The sequence below is a fragment of the Mesocricetus auratus genome, unplaced genomic scaffold (genome assembly GCF_017639785.1).
Source record: "Mesocricetus auratus isolate SY011 unplaced genomic scaffold, BCM_Maur_2.0 Super-Scaffold_100676, whole genome shotgun sequence".
Classification (NCBI taxonomy): domain Eukaryota; kingdom Metazoa; phylum Chordata; class Mammalia; order Rodentia; family Cricetidae; genus Mesocricetus; species Mesocricetus auratus.
This window is the reverse complement of record NW_024429266.1, coordinates 167,972,318-167,996,064: the sequence shown is the minus strand read 5'-3', so window position 1 is coordinate 167,996,064 and position 23,747 is coordinate 167,972,318. Positions and strand designations below refer to the sequence as shown.

At 40.9% G+C, this 23,747-nt stretch overlaps 1 long non-coding RNA gene across 1 annotated transcript; it reads left to right on the top strand.

Moving 5' to 3' along the window:
• The first annotated feature begins 2,817 nt into the window (after positions 1-2,817).
• On the top strand, positions 2,818-14,119 carry LOC121137168. Its single transcript, XR_005874402.1, has 2 exons — positions 2,818-3,349; positions 14,008-14,119. It is a non-coding gene; the product is annotated as an uncharacterized LOC121137168 (long non-coding RNA).
• Positions 14,120-23,747: the final 9,628 nt, after the last annotated feature.

The following is a 23,747-nucleotide window of genomic DNA, read 5'->3' as shown; positions in this document are numbered from 1 at the left end:
GGAAAAGGGAAGGGAGAGTGTGAAGAGATAAAGAAAAAGAAAGAGAGAAAGAAAAGAGAGACAGAAAGAGAGAGAAGGAAAAAAGAAAGAGAGAGCCAAAGACATGCCTGTCTTTTCAGAGGGACAGAGGAGAGAGAAGGAGTAGCTGGAGATTGTCTCTTAAAGGAACCTATTGAGGCTGAATCCAGAGCTAGGGTACTGCTTGCCATGTGCACAGGGGTAATGTACTCTGCCAGGTCCCCAAGGGGTGGGGCCAAGCTGTGCCTGGATGCTAGTACACATATGCATAAATCTTGTTTTCTCTCAACTCAAAGAGACAAACAGATAAGAGTTTAAAATTCCCTTTTCTCTTTAGCAGAGTCAAACTTCTTGAAATATCTAAAAACAGAGTTGTGAACCTACTAGCCAGGGCTTGATCAGGTAGAAACCCAGACTCACGTGTACGCAGAGTTTCCTGTGTCTGTGTCTGTGGTGAACCCACATTTCGAGAGGTAATAATAGAAGCTGGTCAGGACATGTTTTTGGGGAGACATTTGGAGAAGCTGTGAGTTGAGTGTATTTCCCCCAGAGCTACACATTTATTCAGCATATCATGTTGATATTCTTGCTTGAACATCAATGTGACAGTAAGAAAATTGACTCTATTTTATCCACAGCCAGGAGCCTCATTAGCAGACACACAATACAAAGAAACCCCAACAGCCAACCTCAGAAATTAACTTCGAATGTGTTACCAGTTGCACCTCAAAACTGCTTAATGATTACTCAGTTATAACACTGTAACTTACCCTTCATCATTGGTCCTGAAGGAAGTGAGCACTGTTATCATAGGGAAGATTCTGCCCACCCTTGTAGCAAACTTCTTCATGAGACATTATAGGGAAAGAAAAGGAGAGCAAAGTGGTTCAAGGCATTTTGCATTTGTAAGAGCTTTAATCCCATACCTTTAACAGATGTTGGAGCATGGCAGATGGCAGAATAAGGGTTTCCCAAAATGTCCAAGTCCTAATTTTCAGCATACTAGCTTCATTATAATTGATGATGATGTCACTTTATACAATGAAATGTTATTTTGTAGATATGATGAAGATTGATGACTTTGATATGGAAACAGTATCCTCAATGATCCTGTTGAGCACAATGTGAGTACATGAGTAAAAATAAAAGGGAAGGCATATATATGATGGCTCTGAGTCTTATGTAAGAATTTCATCAGTGGTTATTACCTTTTAAAAGAGTAGGGATTAGGAGGAGATACCTGAAAGCACAAGAATTAGCCTTAATTGTATAGGCAGCAAGAGAACATGAGCTGAGACCTTACAGCAGCACAGAAGTCAATATGACCAATAGCCCAAAGTAACAAGAAAATGCACTCTACAAAATAGTGTCCAGCTCTGTCAACATAGACTATAGCCCTAGAAGACTTATAGAGTATTCTGGCATACAGAAATGTAACAACATATATCTCTAAGGTTTTAAGCTGCTAACTGTGGATTTGTTACAACAGCAGTGGTAAACTAGTATAGGCACAGTGAAGAATAGAGATGTAGCTAATGTTACATACCCAGTTGTGACACAGCTAGGAGGCATCCCGGGGCATGAGGGGGTAGGGGAGTTAATTGACTACCTGTTGGTTATATATCCCAACTATTGAAATCCAAATTAATCTCTAGGGCCTCTGAGTTGTTCCCTTATTCTGGCTATTAAGACTTTTGGAAGTGATCTGAAGTGATCATACTTCCTGACTATGTTTCCTATAACTTGTCTCACTATCAATAATAGACACTCAAAGAATAGCACTGTTCCTTCTATAGATGGGTTTATAGTTAAAGACTAGGGTTTAATAGAATAGCTAAGTAATGGGGCCAAAAAAAATCAAGAATCAATGAGTAAATGATTTGTCAAAATAGATGAAAATGAAGCTATAGTGTAGTGACTCATGCTTGTGAATGTATCACTTCGGAGACTTAAGTAGGAGGATCACCATGAGTTCAAGACCAGCCTTGTCTATCTAGTGAGTACTTGACTAGCCAGGGCTACTTATCAAGACCCTACCTAAATAAGCAAGTAAACAGAGTTGAAGCTGCCAAGTTCAAGAGAATTTCATACATTCTTCCTTCATTTCCTCAACATACAATTAAGAAATCCTGGGGCTGGAGAAATGGCTCAGCAGTTAAAACCACATACTGCTCTGGTGAAGGACAGGAGTTCAGTTCTCAGAACCAACATTAGGCAGCTGTAACTCTCAGTAATTCCAGCTCCAGGACATCTGATTTGCTCTTCAGGCACCTGTGCACAGTTACACAGATACAAACATACACACATGTATAGACATGAACAAAAATACAAGTAAAATATTTGAAAAGCCCTTGAAGCAGAGGGAGTTGCAGGGATAGCTCACTGTTTAAGAAAATTTGTTGTTCTTGCAGAAGATCTGATTTTGATGTCTACAATCCACATGGCAAGTGACAATCTTCTATAACTGCATTCTAAGTTGATGCAATGCCTTCCTCTGACCCTATGGCTGCCACATACCTACATGTTGGTAGAACACTCATACACATAGAACAATAAAATATATAAATCTAAAAGCAACAACAACAAAAGCATTTTAAAGTAGGGCAGTGGTGGTGCATGCCTTTGATTCCAGCACTTGGGAGGGAGAAGCAGGTAGAGCTCTGTGAGTTCCGGTCTAAGAAGACTACACAGAGAAATTCTTTTTCAACAAAACGAAGCAAACAAACAGAAGACATCAAACAAGCAAAAACATTGTTGAAAGAACGGAATCCTAAGATTCAGGAGGTTACAGGTCCCATTCTTAGCAAAGTGTCTTCTGAACACTGGCCCAGCACATTCCTAGTTTTCATTTCCTGTGCACCAGAATGTGACACTTTCGATGCTGTATGGAAGAAGATGGATGCTGAACACAGATTGTGAAAACTGGGACTGACACCACCTGTGCATATGCATTCCTGAAAACACTCAGAGGACAACACCTGTCCCAAATTGCTACCTGTTTATTTAAATTAGAAACAAGCTTGCTTCACATGTCAATCTGAGCTCCCTCTCCTACCTTTCCTCATCCAACACCCACCAACCCTCCATCTCCCACCCAATTCCCACTCTGCTCCCAGGGAGGGTGAGGCCCTCCATGGAAGATCTCCAAAGTCTTTCCTATCGTCGGGACAGGGCCTAGGCCCTCCCCCATGTGTCCAGACTGACAGAGCATCCCTCCATGTGGAATGGGTTCTCAAAGTTCATTCGTATGCAAGGGATAAATACGGAGATCTACAAACTGCTGCCTTTTAATCTCTCTTCGTGTTGGATCAAATGGACCCCAGACAATCAGGTACTTTCATTCCCTCTCAAATATGGTGAAGCACTTTCGAAGGAACAGGATGGGGCCATCAGGAATCCTGATTGTGCAGATCTGGGCTGAAAGTAGTTGGCTGAAATGCTTAGATTACAACATTTCTAAGTGTGGCTTAGAACCCAAGTCTAACTAGATCACTGGTTGGTCTGTTGGCTTTTGTACACTCTAATATTTTATTGTTAACCTGCATGTGTTTTAGTAAAACCTTCCTGGACTACTAGAAAAGAATTTGGAATGAAATGATTTCTTGATTGCCAGTTTCATCAGCATACACTCTTCTATGGATAGAAGAATCAGAGACACCAGTTTTGAGTGGACATGTGATTTAGATAAAGAGCATTGCTGTTGTAGCCATCCAGGGTTTGTCTAGAGGGTCCCCTGGGGGTCTCATGCAGCCAGCAGCAGGTTGAACTGCCACCTGCTTTCCTGCATACACTTGGGGTGAGATTTCCTGTAAGAACATTTCTTTGTGGTTTTTATATACTTTATTTTTATAAACTGGCTACACCTCCTCCATTTCCTTGAACAAAAGAACCCATTCCCTCCTTGGACAAAGGATGGATGATCAAGAACAATTTTAGAATGGGAATAAACAGACTCATAGAGTCTGGACATTTAAAATATCAACTTTTATCCATAAGAGGTCAAAATCTTATTTCTTTTCTCTCTTTTCTTATCCTGCCTTGCCATTTATACTTCTTCCTGGTAGTTTCTTCTGGAAGGCCAGGAGGTGAGTTAGCTGTGTCTCCTGGGCTGTCTGAAAGCACAGCTTGTGCCAGGCTGGTGGCATCTAGCAGCACAAGATGCAGACTGTTGTACCCCAGCATTCCAGGGACTCCTGCCTGCTCTGTAGAAGCAGTAAGAATGGCTGGGATCTCAAGGGTGAGGGTCACAAATCAAACTGTCATTGCTCTCACAGGCTTGGCCCAGGTGGGCAGTCCCAAAAGACAGCTGATTCCAAGAGAGTATTTCTACTCTGACAAAACCCATGAGGCAACTATTTTGTGAATTGATTGAATCTTGCTTTTGCGTCAGGAAGAAAACTTGCAAAATTATACTCTAGGCAGTGTTGACCCAGCATCAAGCTGGGCCTGGATTTTGATTTTGTTTCTCTTGTTAATTAGGTGAACCACTTTGGGAAAATGTCTTAATCTCCCTTGGTCTGTTTTTCTCTCTGTAAATTGAGAAATGATGGAACCAAGAAGGAGGAAGTGGAGGTTTGACGTCTGGATTTAGTTTGCACATGTATTGAACTCTGAGCTATTTTTTTTCTCTCTTTCAACAAAAATAGGAGTTTCAGTGTCTGTCACTGGGGCAATGGCCAGCCAGGCTCTCCAGCTGTGTTTTGCCTTAAATTGAGTTTTACTCCTCTCTCTTACCTCTTGGGTCCTGGGAACATTTTAATTGGCAACACCTGTATGAAACGATCTTGAGGTCTATTTCTGGTTTCAGTAGTTTCTAATTCCCTGATTCTAAGCCATGTAGGACTGAGAAAAAAAGAGATGAACTAGATATTCCTGGCATGTGTTTATAAGGATGCTGTGTTCTGGGGTACTCATCACCCATCCCATTTCATATGGCTAAAAGCTTCTGTGTCTAGGGAGAACTCTTTTTTTTTTTTTGAGTCTTTTTTTTTTTCTTCTCCAGATTTATTTTGGTAAAAAAAAATCAGATATAACCTTTCAAAAATTACATTAATGTTTAACATGCATTCAAATAACTTTCTTTTTTTTCCAGTTTAAATTTAGATAAGAAATGAGGTTGCTTCACAAGTCAGTTCCAGGTCCCGCTCCCATTCCCTCCCCTCCTCCTAGGGAGAACTCTTACCAGCATTGTTGTTTTGGTGGGAGTTTGGTAAATGATTCAATGCCACATAAAAGAGGAGACTGTGGCTAGTGGTGACCAAGGAAGTTGAATGTTTTTTGGAAGAATTTGGTTTGCAGAAAGGAGACTGGCAGGGCATGTATGCATCTCTACCTAATTGTGCTAGTATTAATAAAACATCAGGAGTCAGAAATTGAGAAAAAAACCTGACAAATCCAAGAAACAGAGGAAGGATGATAGCCTGACCCTGCTCTCCATGTTTTCCACATCCAAAAGCCCCACAAATTATCTCCTAGCCCCTCCTCTCTTCCTCTCCCTCCCTATCTGACTTCATCAGTCCTCCAATATCTTTATTGCTAATCTCAGTCACCCAATCGCTGACTCCGGAGTCCTTTCTTTGATTTAAGGTAACTTTTTTTTTCATTTTTTATTTTAATTTTAAATAGCTTGTTTTACATGTCAATCCCAGTTCCCTCTCCCTCCCCTCTTCCCGCACTCCCCTTCCCCCCCCTCCCTCCCACCCTATTGCCAAATCCTTCCACATAGGGGTTATCTAGAGTCTGTCATTTTACTCTTGGTAGGGTCAAGGCACTCCCCTAAGAGTCCAGGCTGAGAGAGCATCTCTCTTTGTGCTATAGGCACATGAAGACAGTTTGTATACCAGGGATAGACACTGATCCACAGCTCAGGGCCCCATAGGTTGCCCAGGCCTTCTCACTGACACTCACATTTGGGGGGTCCAGATCAGTCCCATGCTGGCCTCCCCACTGTTGGTCTGGGGTCCAAGAGCACTCCCCTGTTCAGATCAGCTGTCTCTGCTGGTTTTGCCAGCCCATTCTTTGCCAATTTGCTCATCACTCCTCTCTGTCACTGGGTTCCTTGGGTTCAGTTCAGTGATTAGTTGTGTGTTTGCCTCTGCTTCCATCAGTCACAGGATGAAGGCTCCCGGATGGTTATAGACATCAAGTTCATTATCAGGAATGGGCATTCGAGGTGGTCCCTCCACTATTGCTTAGCTTGCCAATTGATGTTATACCTTTAGATCACTCGAGGTCACTCTGGTGCCTGATCTGTCTTCGATCCTATGATTCCCTCTTCCCCCTATTCTACCCCCACCCCCTCAACTTCCTGTTCCCCCATGACCAACTCCCTTCCTCTTTACCCCCTCTATTCTTCCCAGGTCCCACTCCCCCCTCCCCTCGCCGTGTTCCCCATCCATTCAGAGGATCTTGTCTCCATCCTCTTCTCTTGGGTACTATGCATATATGCATATCTTTTAGGTTCTTTCCTGTTTCCCAGACTCTCTATCTGTGGAAGTGCAGACTGGCACTATCCTGATCCATGTCTAAAATCCATATATGAGTGAGTACATACCATGTTTGTCTTTTTGCGACTGGGTTACCTCACTCAGGATGGTTTCTTCCAGTGCTATCCATTTCCCTGCAAATTTCAAGATTCCATTGTTTTTTTCTGCTGAGTAATACTCCATTGTGTAAATGTACCACATTTTCTCTATCCACTCTTCAGTTGAGGGGCATCTAGGTTGCTTCCAGGTTCTGGCTATTACAAACAATGCTGCTATGAACATAGTGGAGCAGATGCCCTTGTTGTATGAACCTGCCTCATTTGGATAAATGCCTAAGAGTGGAATTGCTGGGTCTAGTGGTAGATTAATTCCCATTTTCCTGAGGAATCTCCATACTGATTTCCAAAGAGGCTGTATGAGTCGGCATTCCCACCAGCAGTGGAGGAGTGTTCCTCTCTCTCCACATCCTCTCCAGCATAAATTGTCTTCGGTGTTTTTGATTCTAGCCATTCTGACAGGAGTAAGATGGTATCTCAGAGTTGTTTTGATTTGCATTTCCCTGATGGCTAAGGATGTTGAGCACTTTCTTAAGTGTCTCTTGGCCATTTTAGCCTCCTCTACTGAGAATTCTCTATTTAGCTCTGTACCCCACCTTTCAAGTGGATCCTTTGGTGTTTTGGAGACTTGTTTCTTGAGTTCTTTGTAAATTTTGGAGATTAGCCCTCTGTCAGATGTAGGGTTAGTGAATATCTTTTCCCATTCTGTGGCCTGCCTTTTTGTCTTTTTGACTGTGTCCTTTGCCTTACAGAAGCTTTTTAGTTTCAGAAGGTCCCATTTGTTAATTGTCGATCTCAGTGCCTGTGCCACTGGTGTTATGTTTAGGAAGTGGTCTCCTGTACCAACTCGTTGAAGAGTATCTCCCACTTTCTCTTCTAAAAGTTTCAGTGTGGCTGGATGTATGTTGAGATCTTTGATCCATTTGGACTTAAGTTTTGTACAAGGCGATAAACATGGATCTATCTGCAGTCTTCTGCATACCAGTACCCAGTTATGCCAGCACCATTTGTTGAAGATGCTTTCTTTTTTCCACTGTACAGTTTTAGCTTCTTTGTCAAAAATCAGGTGTTCATAGGTGTGTGGGTTAAAATTAGGGCTTTCGATTCGGTTCCATTGGTCTACCTGCCTATTTTTGTGCCAATACCAAGCTGTTTTCAGGACTATAGCTCTATAATAGAGCTTGAAGTCAGAGTATGGTGATGCCTCCTGAAGTTCCTCTATTGTATAGGGATGTTTTGGCTATCCTGGGCCTTTTGTTTTTCCATATAAAGTTGATTAATGTTCTTTCCAGGTCCTTGAAGAATTGTGATGGAATTTTGATAGGGATTGCATTGAATCTGTAGACTGCTTTTGGCAAGATTGCCATTTTTATTATGTTGATCCTACCAATCCAAGAGCATGGGAGATCTTTCCATTTTCTGGTATCTTCTTTGATTTCTTTCTTCAAAGACACAAAGTTCTTGATATACAGGTCCTTCACTTCCTTGGTTAACATTATCCCCAGATATTTGATGCTGTTTTTGGCTATTGTAAAAGGTGATGTTTCTCTGATTTCTTTCTCAGTCACTTCATCTTCTGTATATAATAGGGCCACTGATTTTTTTGAGTTTACCTTGTATCCTGCCACATTGCTGAAGGTGTTTATCAGCTCTAGGAGTAACCTTGCGGAGTTTTTTGGGTCACTTATGTAAACTATCATATCATCTGCAAATAGTGAAAGTTTGACTTCTTCTTTTCCTATTTGTATCCCCTTTATCTCCTTTTGTTGTCTTATTGCTGTAGCTAGAACTTCAAGTACAATATTGAAGAGATATGGAGAGAGTGGACAGCCTTGTCTTGTTCCTGATTTTAGAGGAATTGCTTTGAGTTTCTCTCCATTTAGTTTGATGTTAGCTGTTGGTTTACTGTATATTGCTTTAATTATATTCAGGTACGTTCCTGTTATCCCTGATCTCTCTAGGACCTTTATCATGAAGGGGTGCTGGATTTTGTCAAAGGCTTTTTCAGCATCTAGTGAGATGATCATGTGGTTTTTCTTTTGCAGATTGTTAATATGGTGGATTACATTGATAGATTTTCTAATGTTAAACCATCCCTGCATTCCTGGAATGAAGCCTACTTGATCATGGTGGATGGTTTTTCTGATGTGTTCTTGAATCCGGTTTGCAAGTATTTTATTGAGTATTTTTGCATCAATGTTCACGAGGGAAATTGGTCTATAGTTCTCTTTCTTGGTGGTGTCTTTGTGTGGCTTGGGTATCAAGGTAATTGTAGCCTCGTAGAAAGAGTTTGGCAGTGAGCCTCCTGCTTCTATTGGGTGGAATACTTTGACGAGTATTGGAATGAGCTCTTCTTTGAATTTCTGGTAGAATTCTGCAGTGAAGCCATCTGGGCCTGGGCTTTTTTTGTTTGGGAGACTTTTGATGACTGCTTCTATTTCATTAGGGGTTATAGGTCTGTTTAGATTATTTATCTGTTCTTGATTTAGTTTTGGCAAGTGATATCTATCCAGGAAATTGTCCATTTCCTTTAAATTTTCAAATTTTGTGGAGTACAGATTTTCAAAATATGCCCTGATGATTCTCTTGATTTCCTCAGAGTCCGTTGTTATGCCCCCTTTTTCATCCCTGATTTTGTTAATTAGCATGTTCTCTCTCTGTCTTTTGGTTAGTTTGGACAGAGGTTTGTCTATTTTGTTGATTTTCTCGAAGAACCAACTCTTTGTTTCATTGATTCTTCTCAGTGTTTTCCTGGTTTCTACTTGATTGATTTCAGCCCTCAATTTGATTATTTCCTGGCGTCTGCTCCTCCTGGGGAGTTTGCTTCTTTTGTTCTAGAACATTCAGCTGTGCTATTAATTCTCTAGTATGACTGTTTTCCAGTTTTTTCATGTGGGCACTTAGTGCTATAAACTTTCCTCTCAGCACTGCTTTCAAAGTGTCCCATAAGTTTGTGTATGTTGTGTCTTCATTCTCATTGAAATCGAGGAAGTCTTTAATTTCTATTTTTATTTGTTCCTTTACCCAGGGATGGTGCAATTGTGCATTGTTCAATCTCCATGAGTTTGTAGGGTTTCTGCGATTTGTGTTATTGTTGAATTCTAATGTTAATGCATGGTGGTCTGATAAGATGCAGGGGGTTATTCCAATTTTTTTGTATCTGTGGAGATTTGCTATGTTTCCTATTATGTGGTCAATTTTAGAGAAGGTTCCATGTGGTGCCGAGAAGAAGGTATATCCCTTTGTATTTGGTTGGAGTGTTCTATAGATGTCTGTTAAACCCAGTTGTGTCATAACTTCTATTAATTCTTTTGTTTCTTTGTTAAGTTTCTGTCTGGAGGTCCTGTCTAACGGTGAGAGCGGAGTGTTGAAGTCTCCTACTATTAGTGTGTGAGATTTTATGTGCATTTTGAGCTTTAATAATGTTTCTTTCACAAATGTAGGTGCCTTTGTATTTGGGGCATAGATGTTTAAAATCGAGACTTCGTCTTGATGTATTTTTCCTTTGATGAATATGAAGTGCCCTTCTTCATCTCTTTTGATTGATTTTAATTTGAAGTCTAATTTGTTAGATATTAGGATTGCTACGCCCGCTTGTTTCTTGGGGCCGTTTGATTGGAAGATCTTTTCCCAGCCCTTTACTCTGAGATAACGTCTGTCTTTGGTGTTGAGATGTGTTTCTTGTATGCAGCAGAAGGAAGGGTTCTGTCTTCGTATCCATTCTGCTAGTCTGTGTCTTTTTATAGGCAAGTTGAGGCCGTTGACATTGAGGGATATTAATGACCATTGATTGGTGATCCTTGTTTGCGCTTGATTTATTGTTAGTGAAGTTATTTTGTGTAGTTTCTCCTCCCTTTTTCTTTTGGTGTTTTGTAAAGTATGATTATATATTGCCTGTGTCTTTGTGAATGTAGTTATCTTCCTTGGCTCTAGGTTTTCCTTCTAGCATTTTCTGTAGAGCTGGATTCATGGATACGTATTGTTTAAATCTGGCTTTGTCATGGAATATTTTGTTTTCTCCATCTATGGTAATTGAGAGCTTTGCTGGATATAGTAGTCTGGGCTGGCATGCTTGTTCCCTTAGCGTTTGTAGGACATCTGACCAGGATCTTCTGGCTTTCATCATTTCCATTGAGAAGTCAGGTGTAATTCAGATAGGTCTGCCTTTGTATGTTACTTGGCCTTTTTCTTTAGCTGCTCTTAATATTTTCTCTTTACTCTGTAGGTTTGATGTTTTGATTATTATATGGCGAGGTGCCTTCTTTTTCTGGTCAAGCCTATTTGGTGTTCTGTAAGATTCTTGTACTTTCATAGGCATATCTTTCTTTAGGTTAGGGAAGTTTTCTTCTATGATTTTGTTGAATATGTTTTCTCTACCTTTAAGTTGAAGTTCCTCACCTTCTTCTATACCTATTATTCTCAGGTTTGGCTTCTTCACGGTGTCCCATATTTCCTGGATATTTTGTGTTAAGGATTTGTTGGCTTTGAGATTTTCTTTGGTTGACGACTCTATATCCTCTAATGAGTCTTCAACACCTGAGATTCTCTCTTCTATCTCTTGTATTCTATTGGTGATACTTGCATCTGTAGTTCCAGACCGTTTACCGAGCTTTTCTATTTCCAGCATCCCTTCATTCTGTGTTTTCTTTATCGTTTCTATTTCAGCTTTCAATCCTTCAACTGTTTGATCTGTTTCCTTAATTTTCTTGGTTGTTTTTTCTTGGTGCTCTTTAGATTCTTCGAGAGATTTGTTTATTTCTTGAATTTTTCCCCCATTTCATGGATTTTTTTGTTTGTTTTTTCTTCTATTTCTTTAAGGGATTTCCTTGTTTCTTCTTTGAGGGTCTCCATCATCTTCATGAGATAATTTTTAAGGTCTGTCTCCTCTTGTTCATCTATGTAGTGCTTTTCGGGTCTTGCTGGTGTTGGATCCCTGGATTCTGGTGGGGTCATGTTGGTGTTTCTATTGCTGAGTGATCTCTTATTCTGTCTTCTTCCCATCTCTTCTTCCAGTGGGTGCTGGTGGGGTCTTTCTGTCTCCTCTGGTCTCCTTCCTTACTGCAGCTGAAGCTGGAGATGCTGAAGCTGGACTCGCTGGGGTTGGAGTCTTGGAGGGGCTGATCTCTTTCCTGAAGCTGGACTCCCTGGGGTTGGGTCTTGGAGGGGTTGATGTCTTTCCTGAAGCTGGGCTCGCTGGGTTGCGGTCTTGGAGGGGCTGATCTCTTTCCTGTGTGGGCGGCTCTTCTGGAAGCCGGGAGCGGCCCCAAAGATGGAGGGGGATGGGTGATGGGCGGTTGGTCCCAGCCAGAGACCCAATCTCACCTGAAGCTGGGCTGGCTGGGTTGGGGTCTTGGAGGGGCCTGTGTGGGCGGTTCTTCTGGAAGCCGGGAGCGGCCCCGAAGATGGAGGGGGATGGGTGATGGGCGGGTGGTCCCAGCCGGGGACCCAATCTCACCTGAAGCTGGGCTCGCTGGGTTGGGGTCTTGGAGGGGCTGATCTCTTTCCTGTGTGGGCGGCTCTTCTGAAAGCCAGGAGTGGCCCCAAAGATGGAGGGGGATGGGTCATGGGCGCGCGGTCCCCCGCTGGAGACCCAATCTCACCTGAAGCTGGGCTCGCTGGGTTGGGGTCTTGGAGGGGCTGATCTCTTTCCTCGATTTAAGGTAACTTTATCAGCACAGCAGAGTAACAGTGCAAACAATTCTCCCACAATACCTACCATCCCCAGATCAGTTACTTTTTTCATTACTGCAACAAAAATGCTTCACAAACACAACTTAAGAATGGCAGGGTTTCTTTTGGCTCACGGTTGGAGAGTAAGTATATCATGATGGAAAATGCATGGTGGTAGACACATGAGGTAGTACCTGTAAGCAGGAAGCAGAGAGATAAATGTTTACTCTCAGCTCACTTTCTCCTTTTTCTTTACTCTGAGACCTGAATCCAATGGTTGTCAATCTTCCTGACACTGTAACCCTTTAATATAGTTCCTTATGCTGTGGTGACCCCAACTACAAAACTATTTTGTTGCTGCTTGAGAACTGTAATTTTCTGTTATGAATCATAATGTAAATATCTGATATGCAGGATATCTGATATGTGACCCCAAAGGTGTTACAACTGTCAGGTTGTGAACTGCTTCCCCAGCTCATGGAATGCTGCTGCCTAACTTCAGAGAAAAACCTTTCTTATTTGGTTAGACCCTTTTGAGAACACCCCCATGGTCATGCCCAGAGGTGTGTTTTCACAGGGATTCTAAATCCAGCCATGCTGATAGTAAACATTAAGTTTCTCTTCACTTTATATGTCACCTTGATGTTATGAGTGTACAGAGGTTCCAGACAAGAGGGAGAGGATTTCTCCACCCTCTGTTTCTGGACTAGTTTATGACTTCTTTGCAATACAACATGACAGCTTCAAAATTTCAATTCTCATACTCAGGTCTGTTGCTCATTTTGAATAGATTTGGGTGCAGGATGAGAGTTATGAATCTAGTATCTCTCATTATTGTTGCACAAACCCAGTGCTCCTGGAATGATTTGTTAAAGTCACTGTCTTTTCTCCAGTATTTTTGACAACTTTGCCAAAATTATAATTATAATTGTATGGGTTTATTTTAGGGTCCTATATCATTATTTGTACAGGGGACCATGCTGGTTTTTTTTACAATGACTCTTGAATACAATTTGAGACCATGTATTAGGATTCCTCCAATATTTCTCTTATAAATAAGGGATGCTATCAGAAGGCCTATCATGAAGGAAATGAATGACAGCAGGCATGGTGTCACACAGGAAATAACTTTTTGAGTTTGACAGCAGCCTGGCCTACCTAGAGAAATTCTAGGCCAGTCAAGACTTTATAGTGAGACCCTGTCTCAATACTACTACTACTACTACTACTACTACTAATAATAATAATAATAACAACAATAATAATAAAATAGCAATGACTGGTGGCAAAGTGTAATTGCTAGTGGTAATAGAAACTTGTGTTGCCCCTATAGAAATCAGTATAGAGGTTCTTCAATAAACCAGAAATAGAACTACCATGTGGCCCAGATATTAACACACTAAAGCATATTCCCTAAAGGACTCCAAGTCAACATACCATAGAGATTCTTGCAGATTCATACTTCTAACTCTGATATTCACAAAATCCAAGAAATGGGACTAGCCAAGATGGGCATCAACAAATGAATTAATAAGAAATGTACAGTGTATGTACATAATAGGATTTTATGCAACCATATCAAAACTGAGATTATGGCATGCCCAGGTAAATGGATGTAACTGAAACTCTTTATGTTAAGCAAAATTAGTCAGATTCAAAAAGACAAATATCTCATGGGGGATCCAAATGTGACCTACCCAGCAGGAGGGCCTCTGGAGTGTGGGTGTGTACACTTGAAGAACCTCCTGATTAAGTCCCTCCTCTCTTTTGCTTTATAGACCTGAGTCGAGTGTTCTTGTTTCATCAGTCTGCTGCTTTATCATGTGGCCCAGAAAAAAAGGACCGCCTGATCATCTACTGAAAAATCTAATAAACATGAGTCATACTAAACCTCTTACTATTAATTAAAAAATTCTTATATCTTTGAAACATGAACAGAAAGCTGATGAATGCAGGAACTGAAATGTTCTCTGGTAATAACCAAGAGGCTTATTGTTCTGGTTTCTGTAGTTCAGAATGATTTTGGAAATGTAATGATTATTAGCATGAAATATGTTCCAATATGGGGCTGAACAAGAGGAATTTAGTGGTGACAAGGGAAGGGTCAGCTAAAGGACAATACTCCTCTCAGGCTCATCTGAATATTCTTAGAAGATAGCAGTTGAGTTATCCTCCTGATTAAGGATGTTTTAGGGATACTTTTTTCTTCTCTAGGTAGTGGTCACATATTTGTGAATTCTAATAAGTTACACACCACTCCTATTTTTTGCCTATCTGGGGAGAAATTGAAAAATTCATTTTAAAACTTCATATATGATAAAACACTGTGTGGCATGATTTATAATTTGGAAATAATGGCTGTGGTGATTAATTTTATATAATGTGTTAACTGACTTACAGGGTGACTAGATATTTGGTTAAGCAATATTTCTGGGTGTGTCTATGAGGATGTTTCTGGACTAAATTCCATTATCTTCTACAATATGGCAGGCGCCATCCAATTCCTTGAGCATCCAAAAGAACAAAAGACAGAAGGGAGAATTCTCTGTCTTCCAGACTACAGAGAGTGGACACTGTTCTCTTGAGCTGGGACTGACCTTAAACAATCTTGCAGATGGAAGATTGTGGGAGTCCTCAGTCTCTGTGATCATGTTAGCCGATTTAAAAGAAAATGATCTCTCTCTGCCCCCCCTTTTTCCATCCCTCTTCAGCCGAACAGACAGACAGACAGACAGACAGACAGACAGACACACACACACACACACACACACACACACACACATACACCAGAGAGGGGGGGATGGCTTTCAAATATCTAGGTTACTTACTCTAAGTACTCACACAGGTCTCCCATAGCTTCTTGGTCCTTATGATCTCTGTTGAATGAATTCTGAAGAAATACACACAACATAACAGAGGAAACGGGCAGAGTTTGTTATAGCATAATAGGAGATGCTCTCAATTGTGACAGTGGGCAATGACTAAAGAGACCACTGTGGAGTAAAATGTTCTCACGTGGTGATTGTTCACAGTAGCCAAAGGACTATGCACCTACCTGCATCTTTAGGTAAATTTTATGATAGCCATTATAATGCCTGGAATTGAGAATTTTTCTCCTCCAGTGATTTGCAGGGCCATTTGGATGACCTCTTGAGGAAGGGAGACAGTGAACTGTTTTATCTTTGTCAGAAAGCCTCATGCTAGGTAGTAACCTTATTGTCCCTATAGGTAGTTTAGAAAGTCAAGTGTCCATCAGAGTCAGAGATAGGATCTAAATCCCATTCTGTGACCAGTAATCATATTCTTGACATTTTGCTTCTTGCTTCTGTAATTTGCTGATTGTGACAGTGAACTCTCTTTAGTAGCCGTGACACGTGTTATCAGATTAACATTAAGATAAATGTTTCTCTGAAAGTTCCAATCAGAGTGGTCTTTCTCTTGCTTCTCTTTGCCTATCACAGGGAGTTCCTGCCCCTAAGCCATAGGAACAAGAAATAAAACAAATCTACAAAAGGGAGTAAGGCTAGAATTCAGGGAAAGATTCCTGGATGTTGTGGAACTAGGTTGAATGATGAGTGAGAGATGATTTATAGCGAACAAGTAAGGCTTCTTGAGAACATATCAGAGAATGGACAGAACAATGCTAGGTTTGACCCACTCTCACCAAGGTGTCCTTCTTTATATTTGACATAAAAGACAGGAATGAAATATGAAAGCAAAATATCTACTCTTTATTCTCCAAAATGTATTACATTATCTTATTAGAGAAAAGTACATTGTTGCATTAGAAATTCTGTTATATGAAATCTTTGGGCATAGAAGCATTTCAGAAACACATTAATCCTGCAATATGCATAATATCCAGTCATGTAATATGATGAAATTCCCTCCACTCTAGTCTCTTGTACTTCAGCATGTTTTTTGTTAATTGCTTCTGTCCTCTGGCTCTGGCATTGCTTTCAGAGTGCATTAATTCAGTGAACATTGAGGAAGAAGCCAGAAGCTTTTTAAGAAATTACAGGGGCAAGGTGGTAGGAGAAAAAAATGTTTCAAGGTATTAATAACATAATGTTGTGAAGATGCCCTGAAGGGGTTGTGGCAGTAGAAGTAGAATTGCACAGTGTCAAAATAAGAATTGTAGACTGATAAAGTATCTGCACAAACGGCAAGAGTTGTCCAGGCCAACTCTTCCCAGTGTTCAACACTACAAATGGACCTTTGCTATATCATTAAGTTTTCACACAAATCCAAGAAGCTCACATAAGGACATGAAGTGATAAAATTAAAAAAATAATAATAAAATGAAGCAACATTGAAAGCAGGTTTTTAGATTGAGGCTAGAGCGCACATCTACAAATGTTGTGAACACAGCTTTCTTCCTTGTTGCCTTGGTTACTTTTCTAAACCTATGAAGAGACACCCTGACCAAGACAACTAATAAAATAAAGGATTTAGTTTGAGGTTTTCTTGCAGTTGCAGAGAGTGAGTCCATGGCTATCGTGGTGGGTATCATGGCAGTAGATAGGCAAGCATGGTGATACAGCACTAGCTGTGAGTTTACATCTGATCTGCAAGCACTGAACTGGAGAGAGAGGGAGCAAGGGAGGCAGGGAAGGAGAGAGGGAGGGAGCTAACTGGGAATAGCATGGGATTTTGAAATCCCTAATGACATGCTTCCTCTAACAAGGCCATACCTCCGAATCCTTCTCAAGCAGGTCCAATAACTGGAGTCCAAGTATTCAATATATGAGCCAATGGGGGCCATTTTCCTTCAAACCACTCTAATTTTCTGTCATATGACCTGATTTAATTTTTTTAATGTGTGCAAGTGTTGTATCTAATTGATCAACTTTGGCAGAAGTGATTTCTATCATTTTCTTAATAAATGGACAATGGAAAAATTGTGTGATCCCTTTTTGTCCAAGTATCTCCTGACTTTGTCTCTGCTTCCTCACAGTCCTATTATTTCTAATTAGGAAGTATTTAGGGCAAAGTTCATCTATTTTTTTCCACTTACATTTGTCAGCTTTGACAGGGTTTTAGACAGTGTCTTAATAGGTTTAACTGGCCTCAAACTCACTGAGATCCACCTACCTCTGACTCCCCATGCTGGGATTAAGGCCTATATTGGCATGTCCACTGATCCCAAGATTTATAAGTCCCAAAGGGGAGGACACATTGGGTATAGGGCAAGAAATACCTTTATTAGTGTCCTCCATCTACTTGCTGAGCAACAAGTGTTCCAGGAAGTTCTGTGAAATTCAGGTCCATCATTTGAAACCTCAGGTTCACTTCCACCACATTTTTATCCTAAATCATACAATTGGCATCCACTTAGACACAGTAGGATATTTCATCTTCCAGATCCTGTTTTTCTTTTTTCCAGGCTTTATCTTGCTGCTCCTCTCCCTGCATGGAAACTCTATGCGTCTCTTGCTTCTGGGAAGAACAGAGCAGAACTGAATTGCAGCCCTGTTGGTGTGTAGCTTCCATCTACACATCTCTGGCTGACTGATTTACAGAGCTGGTGTTTCAGTGGCTGTTCTGGGGCCCATAAAGGCTTTTAAAGGAGGGAATTATGGAGGAGGAATAGCCCAGCCGTTTCTATGAGAATTCTATGTACTCAGGAGAGGGTCTGAATTTCTTAGGATGGTAGGATCAGGGAGAGGCAAATTGTGGCTTTCTAGGTCATGGAGTTTAGGAGTCCCTAGGTATGGCTGGGAAGAACGGGATAGGGGCAGAAGGGCAACAAGACACTAAGCCATTTGAGGAGGAGGGCCTCGAATGAATAAAAGTACAGCTTCTGTCCTCCAGGAAGGCAAAGTCTGTATAGTGAGGAGGCAAGGAAGGTAGAGGGAGGGGCAAGAACTGAGTCATTAAAATTTTGTATGAAAAATGATATCACGGGCAACAATTGTAAAAGAATTCAAAGAGGAAAATCTTCTCTCCAGAAGGGTCCAGAAACTAAGGCATTGCTTGGAGTTAAAGAAAATCATCATTAAATCAACTTAAATATTATGACAATAGTAATAGTTTTCAATGTAAACATTGTTTTCCAGTGAAACAAATCTATAACACTCTGTCATGGAGCCAATGAAAGTATGTTCTGTTTCCTATCAATTTTGGAGTAGGTATTTTGGAATTATAATATAATGCACAAGCAGTTGTATATTGTTCTTTCACTAGATTTTGATTTAAAAAATTAAATACAGAATTTTCCCATGTATTCCAATCTGGCCTCTAACTCGTGGTCCTCCTGCCTCAGGCTCCCAAACTGCTGCCATTATAGGCATGAACTCATGTGCCTGTCTGGCACTGTATGCTGCTTTTTTATTATTATTCATATTTTTATTTTCTTACTGAATAATAAGACAAGAGGAAAAGCAAAAACTATTTGTCCTTTGTATTTCAATATGTAGCGCTTGATCATACCTACAATGAAAGCCCTATTGTATTTGTGTGGTGGATAACTTTAGGTGCTGAATCTGCTGAACTGTGTTTTTAAACTTACCTTGGAGGGAACATGGCAAGTGTGCTGAAACTGTCAAGTACAACAGTCACCCAATTGTTTACCACTCCCCCCTTCCCTTGTTTATAGTCTTTGCTCATTGGTAACCATCTAGCAACCCCTGTCCCCTGCAACCTTCCAGTTCAGCAAATTTGGACTTTTGTCATCTTATAAAGGGATGCTGGGCTCATGTGATAGAGACGAGATTGAAAACATACACTTATCTGTGCCCTGAATGTCACAAGGGAAGGGCTTTTACAATGGCTAGCTTTGATTCTTGTGGACTGTTGGGGGTGTGTGATAAATGCCCTTGTATGAGGCAGCTGACCTTTGAGGTGGATAAGGGAGTGGTGGCTTTCAGGGCAAACAGAAACTGCCTTCTGGGAATACTTAGTTTGGGCTTCTGTTTACACAATAGCAGTCCTTCTGTTTACCCGGTCATTGTCACCAGCACCCCTACTCCAATCTAACACTTAGCATCTACAACAGTATGCACCTGTAATTCCTATAATGGGAAAGTGGAGGCAGAAGGAACCCTGAGGCTTGCTGGTAAGTCTCTTTAGTCAAGTTGGTGAACTTTCCTGGGTTCAGTGAGGGACCCTGTCTCAAAAATAAAGTGGAGAACGATTTAGATGCCCAACATTGACTTCTGACCTCCTTAAGCACCTGCCTCCACTACCACACACACACACACACACAGAGGCAGAGAGAGAGAGAGAGACAGAGACAGAGAGAGAGACAGAGACAGAGACAGAGACAGAGACAGAGAGATCTGGAAGCACTTGGGAAAGTCAGCTCTAGATGCCCAGGTACTGCTGCTCTTACAATTAAAATCTAAAGCTCCAGGGGGTGGTTATGGTTATCATTTTTAGAGAAGTTAGACTTCCTCCTATATGATACCCTGGTAGAACTGCATAATTCTTCTTTAGTTTCCCATTTTGATAAGCGAGTCTGGAAATTTTTATTTGTTAAACTTCAAAACAGTGATTGTCTCAATTTACATTATATGAATATTTTTGTGACCCTTTTCTCATGTGCCTGACAGCTAAGCCTGTTTTTTAGATCTTCTTTGTGCTTTGCTATATTTAAGAGAAGGTTGCATTCCGGGATGATGTTCTTGATGCTAACATGGTTTCTAAGAGCTGAATAGTAGAAGCCACCTTGTCCACAAGCCTGGAGAGATGCTGCCAATTCTTGTCTTTCTGCATTCCAACCTTTGTTTTCCAGAGTGACAATTTCCCTTCTATTGTCTGACTCTTTCTTCAGATATGCTAATTCAATTGATGAAGTTGATTCTTTTATAGTCACACTGAGGAGACTTTTCCAGTTCTTTGTTGTTTGCCTTTGACCTAGGAAATAGGGATGAAGTCTGGAACAAGTATAATCAAGAGAATTTTACGGGTGAAGTTCCTAGAGATCATGGGGGTTTCCACACTTTCTCATATGTTTTAGTCATATTTCTCTGTTAGTACTCTTTCTCTCCTCCCCACCTTTTCTTGTCTTGCTCCAAAAAATGAGGATTTTTGTGACCCCCGGGAATGGACCCCCGACCCTCGGGGATGAGGTGATGAGGGTTGCTACTAATTTGGTGGGCCTTCACGAGCAGATCCGATCTGAAAAATAAACTTCAAGAGGTTAAAGGAAACAGCCTCAAGACAACGTTCGCTGATCAAGAGCGTTTATTTTTGGGGCGAGCTTGTACTTATAGAGGAAGAACCTCAGGGGGTGGCACAAGCATGTCAATCAAGTCTCAACTCAAATATACACCAAATAAGGTAGAGACAAAGCTGTAATTTTCAATCAGTGAACAGTCGCATTCCACAAATGCTTGTCAGCGTAAGTCAGGTGCAGGAATTAGGGAGGGGTAAGAAGTATTCAACGGAACACATTAATCTTTTGTTAACAAAGACAATTGCTCTGTAAGGGTTACTTCCCCCTGGCTAGGCAGGTGGGCTGCCCTGTGTAAATTTAACTTTTATGGTTAGCCTTTTCCTTTGTCTCAAGGGCATGTGTGCTCACAGTCACATAGACAGAAGGCCAAGAAAATGGTTGACAGACTCCATTTCGTTCAAGGTTCTAGCAATCCCCAACAGATTTTATGTGCTCAGTGCTCCCCCAGGCTCCAAATCAAGTGCCAACACAGAGCAGGAACAAGGTGATCATTGCATTACCTTTAGAAGGCTTGAGGATGAAGTCATTCCTGTTCCCAGGAAACTTGACTTTCAGGAGTTATCTAAATTCATTGCTCATTTCCAAATCAAGGATAGGAGGAACTAAAACTACTCAATTGGACAAAGGCTATGGCTCTGTAATAGGTTTGACAGGACTTTCCCAGTGTATGTAAGATCCTAACACTGCAAAATTAGAAAAAAATAGCTGAGATATTATAAGTACTTACAAAGTTTTTTTATCATTTTTTATTTTAATTTTAAATAGCTTGTTTTACATGTCAATCCCAGTTCCCTCTCCCTCCCCTCCTCCTGCACTCCCCTTCCCCTCCAGTCTCCCACCCTATTGCCAATTCCTTTCACACAGGGGATATCTAGAGTCTGTCATTTCACTCAGGGTAGGGTCCAGGCAGTCCCCTAAGAGTCCAGGCTGAGAGAGCATCCCTCTTTGTGCTATGCGCACACGATGACGGTTTGTATTCCAGGGATAGACACTGATCCACTGCTCAGGGCCCCATAGGTTGCCCAGGCCTTCTCACTGACACTCACATTTGGGGGGTCCAGATCAGTCCCATGCTAGCCTCCCCGCTGTCGGTCTACACACACAGAGAGAGAGAGAGAGAGAGAGAGAGAGAGAGAGAGAGAGAGAGAGAGAGAGAGAGAGAGAGAGAGAGAGAGAGAGAGAGAGAGAGAAAGAGAGAGAGAGAGAGAGGAGAGAGAATATCTAGAAACTCTAAAAGGAAGATGCTTTTTCTGGTATTTGAGAACTAGACAGCATAGAGCTCAGAATAGTAACTCGTCTCCTTGAAATGAGTGATTGCCATGTTTGGTAGTAGTTTTCTTCCTAAGTGTTGGAAATATCACTTGGTGCTCCAATCAAGTCCACTGACTTGTTAAAGAGCCCTTGACTGTCCTTCAAGCAGGATTATCCTGATCTCTGGGAACAGGTTAGAACCACTAATCTGAGCTGAAAGGTTTGCTTCTGTAGTTCTGGCCAGGTACATATCTATCAACATTTTGTAAGGAGGGTTATAATGTAGAACATCCTTTCAGGATGAACAAGGGTCTTCAGTAGGGTACCCAGGGAGCAAGGAAATAAAACCCTTGCAATGGAGTATACCTTCTTAGTTCCCATCCTTTTACACTATTCATTCAGGCACAAATACATGTTTACCACTGCCTAAGATAGTAAATCATAAAGAATAATGCACTAATTTTCTTCCCAAATTAAGTTTTCATGGATGCCGTGCTTCTGAAGAATAAAGTACAACTAGGACAGACATTTATTTTGTGAAAGTTTGAAATAAAATTTCAGCTGTACAAAACATAAAAAAATAAACCAGAATAAATGCAAGGTTAATGTCTAACAAGACATACTGTATGTAATTAAACTCAACTTTATCAATTCTTGCACGCATTAATGGTTTCAAAGCCTGAGGAGCTATGAAGTTCTTTAAGAGGCAATCAATAACCCATTACAATTGTGACACACAATCTAAACCTAATTACCAGCAACAGAATACTTGTGGCCCATTTAATAAAATAGAGGTATTATTAGAGGTGAGAAGGTGCATGAGGGTTAATCAACATTGGCTTATATTTCACCCAAATCTACACATTAAAGTTTCCTTTATAATACATCTAGGAAGTATGCTAATTAGAGCTGTTCATTACACTTTCCTCCTCTTTCTAAACTTGAACTTCAGGCTTGTTCTTTCTGAAAACTTGGCGTTTGAAGTGCTCCAGAGAGGAACCTTTAATGCTAAGGCAGCTTCAAAGATTCTGAAGGAAAAGTTCTCATTTTCAGCAGTCTAGTGAACTGTGGTTAGAATTCTTTCTTTTAATAGTCTTTAATTTAGGGCTGTTGGAATCCTGTCTCCCTACAGGCATTTTCATCTTGATCTTGGGAATGGTATAAACCCTCTCTCTATATAATCTTCTGCCTACCTGCTTTCTAGAAAAAAAAAACCAGAAAGAACCAAATTTGTATGTGCTATCATCCTATGTCACTGGTGTCACCTGTTGTCTCTGCATTCACCAAAAGACTCCTGGATAGGATAGGATATCTCTCTAGTTTATCTGAGAGGTAAAGATAGCCTCTAGTGAGAAGGGGGGAGTGAGGAAGTAAATGATGAAAAGAAATGTGGTATTGTGCCTTTAGTTTTCATCCTGAGTCACTAGCATATTGATTCTCAAACTCTTGGAGTTTCCTGAGTGTTTGAGTCCATCTTCAAGTCTTTGACAGACTGTCACACATTGGATGAATTATAAAAACTGGAAGTTGAATTACCTCTTGATCCTGGGGCTCAATCACAGGTCCTCATCATAAATTGCTCTTACCTGCTGAGTCATCTCTCCAGTTCAAGGGCCCCTCCTAATACCATTATATTGGCAATTAAATTTCAACACAACACAATTTTCAAGGAAATCAACCCTGAAGTCATAGTTCTTGGTGCTTTTGTTATACATACTGAATGCTTTGTGTTCATACCAAAGTTTGGTATGAAAGGGCTGGGCATTGGCTTCCTGTTTGGGCTCATCACCAAAAAGACAAGAGTGATAAGAATATTAAGGTTTTTACTACCAGCTGCTGACCTCTGGAAAGGACACAGAAGGGGATTAGAGAAGGGAGGCTGGAAATTAAGTTCCATAAAACTCTAAAACAATGAGATCTGGCAAGCTCCTGAGTTAATAGGCACAGTGAGCAGCTAGGGAGGATGTTGTGGTCAGGAAGGGCATGGAAAAAGTTTCCCTTTCTCCACTAACTGCTGCATCTTTGTGTATCTCTCTCATCTTCTAGTGGTTGTAGTGCATCCATTCCATTATAAACATAGCTAAACCT